The sequence below is a fragment of the Heptranchias perlo genome, chromosome 33, assembly GCF_035084215.1.
Source record: "Heptranchias perlo isolate sHepPer1 chromosome 33, sHepPer1.hap1, whole genome shotgun sequence".
NCBI lineage: Eukaryota > Metazoa > Chordata > Chondrichthyes > Hexanchiformes > Hexanchidae > Heptranchias > Heptranchias perlo.
Genome location: NC_090357.1, coordinates 15,243,801 through 15,254,324, shown reverse-complemented (window position 1 = coordinate 15,254,324; position 10,524 = coordinate 15,243,801).

The window sequence follows — 10,524 nt, the reverse complement described above, 5'->3', positions numbered from 1 at the left end:
ACAGAATGAATTGGACAGGACATATACGTGTGCAGAATAATGGCAGCTGAAATTTAATGCAGACAAGTGTGAAGTACTGCACATAGGAAGAAAAACAGATGAGACATGTACTCCATGAATGGTGTTGAAATAGGTAAAGATGAAGCTGAAAGGGACCTAGGAGTTTTAGTAGACTCAAGGCTAAACATGTCCAACCAATGCAGAGCAACAAGCCACAAGCATGTCACAACACATAGCCAAAACAGGAGAAGATAAGTCAAAGGAGGTAGTCATCAAATATTATTGTTCTCTGGTCAGACCGCACCTTGAAACTGTGTCCAGTTCTGGTTGGCAAGAAACAAATGAAAGATTCAAATGCACGAGGCAGTACAAAGAAGAGCCTTAAGGCTGATCCTCGGTGTCAGGGGTCTGAGTTATGAGGAAAGACTGGATAGACTTGCGCTTCTCAGTTTGAAAAGGAGGTGACTAAGAGAGAGCTTTGAGAGACTGAATTCTAAAAACAGCTGATTCTGATAATCCCACTACCACATCATTGGCCCCGATATTAGCGTGGAGGCGGGGTGACTGGGCGGGTGGGTAACCCGCCCAATAAAATCTGTCCGTTCCCCACGCGATCATGGGTAAATTGGAGCCACTTAATGCGGCTTCTGGGTTTGCCGTCTGAAAGCTGCCCAGCGGGCGGACTGCACACCCGCATCACAGGCTATCGGCCGGAGGAGCTCTATTTAAAGTGGCAGTCCTCCAATGGCTGCTCCTGGAGCAAATACCCACACAGCACAATGGAGCAGCACAGGGGAAAGGCTGCTCCTAGATTTAGTGATGCCTCACTCCAGGTGCCACTGGATGGGGTGAGGAGGAGGAGGGATGTCTTCTACCCGATGGACGGGAGAAAGTGGCCTGCCTCTGCCACCAGGAAGGCCTGGATCGAGGTGGCAGAGGAGGTCACCAGCAGCAGCAACATCTCCTGCACATGGATCCAGTGCAGGAAGCACTTCAATGACTTAACTAGGTCAGCCAAAGTGAATACACTTATTCATTCTCTTACATTCCATCTTCCACATCACTGCCCCCAACCCCCTAACTCATTCTGCACTGCCAACACTAATCTATCACATCACTCCTCACACCCACTCAAAGCTCATGCTCAACTTACCTGCACTTCCTCAGCACTTCCTCACCTCCCCATTAGTCACCCCACCACTACCACTCAACCCAATCCTCATACAATGTCATGGCTCTGTCTCATACTCACCCTCTGATGCATCTCTTTCATGGTCAGCCTCACCCAAACCAATGCATTCATCGGTTCGCCATCTCACGCGTCTGTACTTTCTCTCCTTATAGGAGAAGAGAGCCCTGAATGCACGGGAGAGGGCAAGGACCGGAGGGGGTCCGCAACAGATAGTCGTCCTCAGACACGCAGCAGGAGGCTCTGAAGCTGAGCAGGACCCTCGAGTGCCTGTCCGTCGAGGGACGTTGAGTCTGGCACCCGCCAAATGGCTGGAGACAGAACTTTAACATTCAACACACACAATATGAATTGATGTTAACATGCCTTGCCACCTTCAGCACCTCAACATCTGTCCTCATGCTTAATATTGCCTTCTGTTCTCTTACAGGGCCATCAGCAACCACTGTGTTGGTAGAGAGCGATTCCTCAGAGGACCTGCCGGCCTCTGAGGGTGTACCGTCACATGTGAGCGAGCCATCCATCAGCGTAGATGCACACATCTCGGTGGGTCCCAGTCCGCAGTTAGTTGCGGTCGTGCAACCAAAATTTTGTCTGAAGTGACAGAGTGTCCGAGAGCAATAAATGACGTTTTCTCCCCACCTGTCAAATAATCATTTGCATCTCCCACTGGCTGCTGGCTGAAACACGTCTGTTGCAACAGGGAGTGTTTCCCACAGCACGGGAAACACGCTGAGGATCCTTCAAAATTGCACCCCTGCCAAAATGTCGAGTCAATCAAGTATTTCAAGTACTTTAACTCCCTGTCAAACTATGGAAATGATCATCCAGCCGGCTTTAATTGCCGGTGGGAGTCCCGCATTCGAGAGGTGCGCGCACACCCAGGCGTGTTACTGGGGAACCCGGATATCGGCGGGTTGGAGCTGGGCTCGGAACCGCTCCGGATTTCTACGATTTTAGGAGCCTACCCCGCCTCCAACGCACCCACTCCGCCATCTGAAAATCGGCCCCATTATGTTGGCTGCCAAAGTGACAATACTACCGTCACACAAGTTAGTTTACTGGCTGTGTTTCGCCCAGAAATTCCGTAGGCTTTCTCCCGGCCTCTTGCTGAAGTTACAGAAGAAACTCATGTGTAATTTCAGGACCTTTGTATTTACACGAGGGTTGTTATTAAGATTAAAAATAATGGCTTAGAATTTCTCAAAATGAGTTACACCACTGTTGCACCTTTAAAAAGAAATTCTGCCCTCCATGGCCTGCAAAGAGATTTACACACAGGTTTCCTGGGTCTGCTCATTTTCATTCCTATTGGTGCAGTCATTGGCATAAAATCAGTGTTAAATGGATGTTAGCAGCTGAACTACCTGGAAACTTCTGAGCAGCCCTTAAAACTACAGTTCAGTCTGCCCTTTTCAGCACAGACGGGGGGACACACAGGCCCATTCATTTCATTCTCCAATAACTGCACCGCAAGTTTTAGCAATATTTTTATTATACTTGTACAGAATTATGACTGCGCAGACACCACCTGGACCTGGAAGGCAGCAGGACATGGCACCAAGCCAGCCAAGAAGAACATAGAAATTCACTGACTTAGACCTACAAGTTCTCCTCAAGGAAATCAAAGGCAGGAGGCAGCAGACAGACCCCTGTGTGTGGTTGCAACCAAGCCACCCAGAAATATAACTTGTGCTGCCTGGAGAGAGGTGGCAATGGCAAAGAGTGCCATCTCCCTCACTCCTAGACCCCATCACCAACACCACCACAACCACCACCACCAATACCACTACCACCACCAACATCAACACTGCACATTTGTTTAGTGCCTTAACAGGTGTCTGAGTGCTTCACTAACAATGAATTATTTTTGGCATACAGTGACTGTTAAGTAGGTAAACATGGGCACCATTTGTGCACAGCAAGATCCAACAAACAGAAATGTGATCAATGTCCATTCAAACTGTATTTAATATCATTAGTTGAGGGATGAATGTTGGTGTGGCCATTGGGAGGGATCGTTGCTCTTCTTTGAATGGAGCCATAAGATCTTTGACATGCACTTGAACCTGTGATAGTGGCAGATGAACTCTTGATTTAACCTCTCATCTGAAGGATGTCACTTCGCACAGTACAGCACTCCCTTAGTGTTTCACTCAAGTGCCAGCCTGGATAATGTGCACAAATTCCGGTATTGACTCAACCTTACAAAACTCGTGCACCCAGAATTCAGCCGGAGACAAGTACGCTATCCACTGAGCCGTGCTGACGCTTGACCCCCGATAATTACTTGGGACCGTGAAGAGTGCGGGGTAGGCGGATTTCCGAATGGGGAACTCGGAAATATGGGTTTCCTGGACATCCTTACAATTTTGACGTAAGGACATCATTCAATTTTTTTCTGTAGGTATCCTGGGCAACAGCCGGCCAGATTGATAGGTTAGCTGTCAGTTGGACAGGAGAGCAGCCGGGTAGCAGATGCCAGCAGGTAAGTCTGACATCGGGGGCTTAGGAGTCCATCATCGTGGGGGGGGTCAGTCTTTGGTGGGGAGGGATAGTCATTGGTGGGGGTGGGGGTTTGGTCATGGGGGTGATTGATCATGTTGGGGGTCGGTCATCGGCGGGGTTAGTCAATGGTGGGGGGGGGGGGGGGTTGAAGACCGTGGGTAGGGTTCGGAGATCATGGGGGAGGGGGGTCGGAGATCATGGGCTCGATGTTACCAGGGCTGCAGGTTCGCGGCGGGGGGGCTATTGGGCGTGTGGGTAACGCGCCCGGTGAAATTAGTCTGCCCCCCGCGCGATCGCAGCCCAATTGGATCCACTTACCTGGTCTTCCGGGTTCCCCACTGCTGATCTGCGCATCAGGCGGGCTGCGCATGCGCACTAAGCTCTGTCAGCTGGAGGAGCTCTATTTAAAGGGGCAGTCCTCCACTGACAGATGCTGCAACAAATAGAAAAAATTACAGCATGGAGCAGCCCAGGGGGAAGGCTGCCCCCAGTTTAATGATGCCTCACTCCAGGTATCATTAGATGTGGTGAGGAGGAGGGGGAGGAAGGAGATCTTCCCCCTGGCAGGAGGGAGGAAGCGGCCTGCCTCTGCCACCAGGAAGGCCTGGCTCGAGGTGGCAGAGGAGGTCACCAGCACCACCAACATATCGCCCACCTGCATACAGTGCAGGAGGCGCTCCAATGACCTCAGTAGGTCAGCCAAAGTGAGTACACTTACTCATTCCCCTACACTCCGTCTGCCACATCACCGCCCCCACCCCACATCTCCTTCTGCACTGCCAACACTACTCTGTCACATCACCCCTCATACCCACTCAAAGCTCATCCTCATCTTACCTGCACTTACTCACCTCGCCAGTACTCATCCCGCCACTACCACTCAACCCAATCCTCATACAATCTCATGGCTCTATCTCATACTCACCCTCTCATGCATCTCTTTCACATTCAGCCTCACTCAACCTGCCACTACCTGTGCTGTAGCCACACGGCATGCATCACATATGTGCAGTAGGCAGCGTAAGGCAAACGTGTCATGAGCATGAAGGGGATGCACAAGGGTGTTTGAGGGATTGTCATGGTTTTTACTTATATTGAATTTCTGACCAACTCACATTACATATTATATTGGCACCACTACTGCCACGTCTTTGTGAATCTTGTCCGGTTTGTGCAATAATGCCCTTTCCTGAGGATCACTATGAAGACCCACAACTGATGACACCCGTTGTGTCACTGCAGAGTGGGTGTAGGTGTATTTGCAGGGCTCTTTTGTGCAGACGACTGAGAGACGTCGGCGATGTCCCTGGTGGCACCCTGGAAGGATGCGGAGGAGAAGTTGTTGAGGGCAGTGGTGACTTTGACAGCGACAGGTAAGAAGATGGTGCTTGCGCCAACCGGGAGCAGCTCGGCATGAAGGAGGCTGCAGATGTCCACGACTACATGTCAAGTGACTCTGAGCCTCCGTGTGCACTGCTGCTCAGAGAGGTCCAGGAAGCTGAGCCTCGGTCTGTGGACCCTGTGGCGAGGGTAGTGCCCTCTGCGACGCATCTCTCTCTGCAGTAGCCCTCCCTCCTGCTGTACAGGTGGATGTGTCACAGCACTCTGTTGTGGAGCTCCACGTGTCAGAGGTGGACGGCGAGGCTGGTGATGCTGTTCGCCCTCCGAGGAGGTCATGACTGCAGCTACGGCGGCCCCCATCCGGAAGATGTATATCTGAGGGGGTCTGCAAGGTAGGTAAATGTGTCCCCACACCGGGGTTGCGGTTCCAGGTCAGTGAATTTTCTTGTTAGGAGGAGGGTGGTGGAGGCCAAACTTTGTCCAATGTGACGGAGTGGCCACCTGTCGAATGCACCTTTGCAGCTGCCACAGGCTGCTGGCTGCAACACCTCCGTTTGAACTGGGAGTGTTTCCCCCAGTATGGGAAACAGTCTCAGTTCAGTGTAAAATCCCACCCCTCCTAATAAAACAGCTCAATCAGGTCTGTAAACGACCTGAACTAGCAACATAAATACTTTCAAGTGGCACCCTGCTGGCTTTAATTGCCTGCGGGATTCCCACCTGCGGGGGCTGCGTGCGCACGCTGGCGCGTCAGTGGGGAACCCGGAAGTGGGCGGGTTGGAGCCGGGCTCCGAACCCGCTCCAGGATTCCCCGATTTTTGGAGCCCCCCCCCCTGCCAGGAACGCACCTGATAGCGGGTGCTAAAATGATGCCCCATGGGTGGGTCGTATATTGGGGGTGGAGGGGGGGTCAGCCATTTGTTTGTGTGGGATCACGGCAGGTAAGATTATTGGGCCTGGAGGAAACACTCCTGCTTCTCCGGGCCCACCAGCAGTGCAATAAAGGCACTCACCTGTTGATCCAGGCTTTCTCACCTCTTCTTACGTGGCGAGAATCAGATGGCTCGGGAATCCCGACCCCCAGGAGCTAAAAGTGAAAATGCTGTTAAAATGGAGGCCCTCAGCCTCCTTAAGAGTTTCACTGACTGACCCGCCACCATTAAAATCAGAAGTGGGTGGGCTGGAGGTGAATTAGGGTCGGGTTTTATTTTTTTACAATTTCCCACCTGCCCCCAACCCACCCGTCCTTGAGGGTTAAAATTTGCCCCATGGCTCAGTGGTAGCACTTTTACCTCTGAGTCAGATGGTCATGGGTGCAAGCCCACTCCAGAGACTTGAGCACAACATCTGGACTGACACTTCCAGTGCAGTATTGAAGGAGTGCTGCACTATTGGTGATGCCGTCATTTGGATGAGACATTAAACTGAGGCCCTGTCTGCTCTCTCAGATTGATGTAAAAGATCCCATGGCACTACTTGAAGAAGAGTAGAGGAGTTTTCTGACCAACATTTACCCTTCAACCAACATCACTAAAACAGATTATCTGCTCATTTCTCTTATGGCTGTTTGTTGGACCTCAATGTGTGTAAATTGGCTGCTGTGTTTTCCTACATTACAACAGTAACTACACTTCAAAACTACTTCATTGGCTGTGAAGTGTTTTGGGACATCCTTAGGTCACGAAAGGTGCATATGTAAAGGCAAGTTCTTTCACTGAATTCTATTGAGCAGTTCAAACATTAGAGCTTTTATTCAGAAGGATAGCATGCAAAAATGAAACATGGATAAATTAATGGCGCAGAGCAGTATTAAGACTTTTCACTCCTCACTGCTAAATGAAGTTGTTTTTCATGCAATGGTGACTGCATAACTTGTTTTGACTTCCACTTAATTTGTTCTGCCAGGAACACATCTTATTTATCCTATGGAAAGCACTTTGCTAATCATAGATGAAAGAAGCTGTATTTCCTGTGGAACTGGTTCATCTGCTTTTTAAAAGTCCCATCATGCGTGCTGTGATGCAGTTTCTATCGCCAGTATTTTCCTAAACTCGTGGCATATCTCATTGCAACCATGAGAACTGTTTTGTATGCAATGCTTTATGTGAACATAATAAATATTGTAAAAATACCAATCCTTTTCCAATGTAACAGCAAGCTTCATGTCACCTTCAAAAGCTCTGGGGGACAGTCAACCAGTGATCTTACAATCATAGAAGCATGCAGCACAGAAGGAGGCCATTCAGCCCAGTGCGCCTGTGCTGGCTCTTTGAAAGAGCTATCCAATTAGTCCCTCTCCCCTGCTCTTTCCCCATAGCCCTGCAAACTTTTCCTCTGTTCGATTCAATTAGATACAGGATGGAAAAGAAAAATAGCTTACTGCACCAACAGTTAAAAAAGAAGTACAGAAAAAAATCATTAAGTTTAAATGTAAAATGAACAGGAAAAAATATTGTTACTGAATAAAAATCAAATGTGGAGAATATCAGGTAGAAATAACTGGCCGGGCTGTTATCATACAAATGTTTAATGTGCTTGTGTCAAACATGCTAATTTAATGAGACATTTTGGGTTGATGCCTTTGTTAAAACAGTGCAAAGGATTTGGTATGTGTACATTAAGAGCTTGACTCGGAAAACAATAACAGGATCCAGGATTCATAACAGAGAATGGTAGTCTGTACACTGGTTACTGCAATGTATCACGTGTTGTCATCTGAATTCTCCTATCGATGGCAGACTGGATAAATACTCCTACCCAGTCAGAGGCTTGAACCAATAAATAGTTTTATTTTCATAAAATAGATAAACAAACAGTGCACAATTCAACACAGTGAAATATATATTTCCTCACACTCCCTATGTATAAAACAATAAATGTGCAACTTACTTTCTCTCTAAACTTAGACCATAACATCACTGATAGTCAGCTTGTCCGTTTATATTGTCGCGGCTTCATTATTGACTTTTAACATGTGAAGAAAAGAAAACAGCTTTAAGGGGTGCTGTCTTTATAAGAACTGTTTTCTTTAATTTATTCAAAAAATACAAATGATGACAAAATCGATATCAAAATGCATCATTGCATCACTTGGGCATTGCACCATGATGAAAATAGCTCTTCTTCCTCCCCAAACTAAGAAAGGTTTGGCAAATACTTTCTCATGTAGATGGCGTCCTTGCACAAAAAAGTTAATATATTTACATATACTTAGAATTACAAATGTTGCACACTTTAAGCCCTGTAATTTGTGTTAATAAATTAATTTGGGAGTACAATCCAATGGAGAGTCAATAATTATTCTGCACGCAGGAAGATTACACAAACATCAATGAGATGAACGATTGGTTAATTTCTTTTGGGCGGTGTTGGTTGATGGAGGAATGTTGGCCAGGGTAGCAGGTGAACTCGCTGTTCTTTTTCAAATATGCTGAGATTGTTAATGTTCGGTACTCAAATAGGCAGAGAGAGTCACAATTTGATTATCTTCCCCAAATTAGCACCTCCAATAATGCAGCACTCTCTCAGTCCTGCATTGCAGTGTCAGTCTAAATTACGTGCTCAAGTCCTGGAGCGGAGCCTGAATGTAGAAACTTCTAAGTCCAATGCAAAAAACAGCTGCCAACTGATGCCAGCTAATTCTTTACATATGTACACAAATGCTGGTACATATATTGGAGATCAACAAAAGTACAATAATAGCTCCATTTCTAAAAAGGAACAATCTCTCTTCTTGTTGCTTGCAATCCCAATTTTAAAACAAGGACAGTGAGCTGTTGTGTCATTGGAGATGGAACAGGGGCTCTCCTGATGACTCAGCTGGTTTCTTGAATGAATAGCTAAGCCATGCAGACCAGGAAGATTCCAGGTTCAATCCCTGGCCACTGTCGAGTTAGCCAATCTTAGCTGGATGGTTGAATTGCCCTCTGTGCCCTTAGGTATGAGAGGGGAAAGTCAGCCAGGGTTCCAGTTCAGATTGCTCTCCAGCAACCTGTGGTGTGGACACCAGGATCGGACTTAGCTGTGATACCCTCATAGCCGAGTAGGCTGCCAAAGAAGGCTCACGTAAATAATGGCTACTTATACGAGGTACTGGAGGACAACTGCTGCCTGTGAAACCAAACTCCAGCAAAGATTCAATGCCGTCACAGGTGTAGGGCAGGAGAGGAGGGGGGAGGGGTAAAGACTCACAAGATAAAGAAAAACACTAACACAAATTTTAAGAAGTTAGAGCAAATTAGGTGAGCTGAGTATTTGAATCAGAACTCAAAGCTGAAACTAAAGTACAATTTTTTTAAAAAGGCTAATGTTGAGCAATGAGGTGATCTTGCTGAACTTTGACCTCTCAAATGGGTACATAGCAGTGCTCCAAGCTCCTGATTGTTAGCTATCAGCATTTCTTGTCAAATCTAAAGTGTACAAAACAAGGAAACATTGTAGTTTTGCTTCTATTTTTACTAAATAATAAATAATTGCTGTATGTTTCATAGTTATTATTCAGAGTTAATTTGTGCTGCCTATTCCTACTGAATACCAGTTCCTATGTTCACTGGGCAGGTTACTTAGCTAGTGTACAGTATTGTATATACAGTGTATGAATACTAAGATATACACTAAGTATATATTCCCATTTATCTGTTAGTTGCCCTCTTTTGCTCAGTGTGAATTGCGACAAAATAATAATTATTATTGCTAGTTCTGCTAGCTTTTGCAAAAAGCTGACTGTAACTCTTTACACTGTCGCTACAAAGCTGTTGTATGTTTTACAATTGTCACTTATTATATATATCTTGTTACAAGTCTATGTTCTATTAAAATAATATTCTGTGCTGAATTATTAAAACTGCTCCAGAAGCTTTGCAGATCACTCCATAAGTTTAGGGTTTTCGGTGAATTTACTAAGCAAAACATCAAAGAAAATTTGACTGGAACTAAGGATAAAACAGGGGATTATTTGCATGAATAGGAACACGTCAGTCATACTGCTGCACATGGTTGGGTTTTCCAAGCTTTTAACCCTTAGCTTTCATCATGTCATCTTATTTTGACGAGACTAGGCATTTTCTTATTAAAGTATCCTTGGTTTAAGGAGGGATAGTATTCTCTAACAGCTGTGCAAGCCCATGACTACCTCAATAGAACCTACATGCTGCGACATCACTTATTCCAGGCTTGAATCCTTCAGCACATTGCTGGAGCAGGTTGCGAGGAACTCATTGAGCAAGTGAAGGGTCTACAATTACCCAAATGCTTTTTTTCCTTCATTTATCAGATAAATGGAGGTGCCCTGAAGCTCCTTTCCTGCACAATGGCTCAGGAATGCAGACAGCCTACTGAATGTCAAAGAGCAGTGCCTGAAGGACATGACCATATCCCTTCATAAGCTGAAGCAAATTTTAAGGCACATTAAAAGAGGAAGTCTGAAATAAAAGCAGAAAATGCTGGAGAAGCTCAGCAAGTCAGGCAGCATCTGTGGAGAAAGAAAC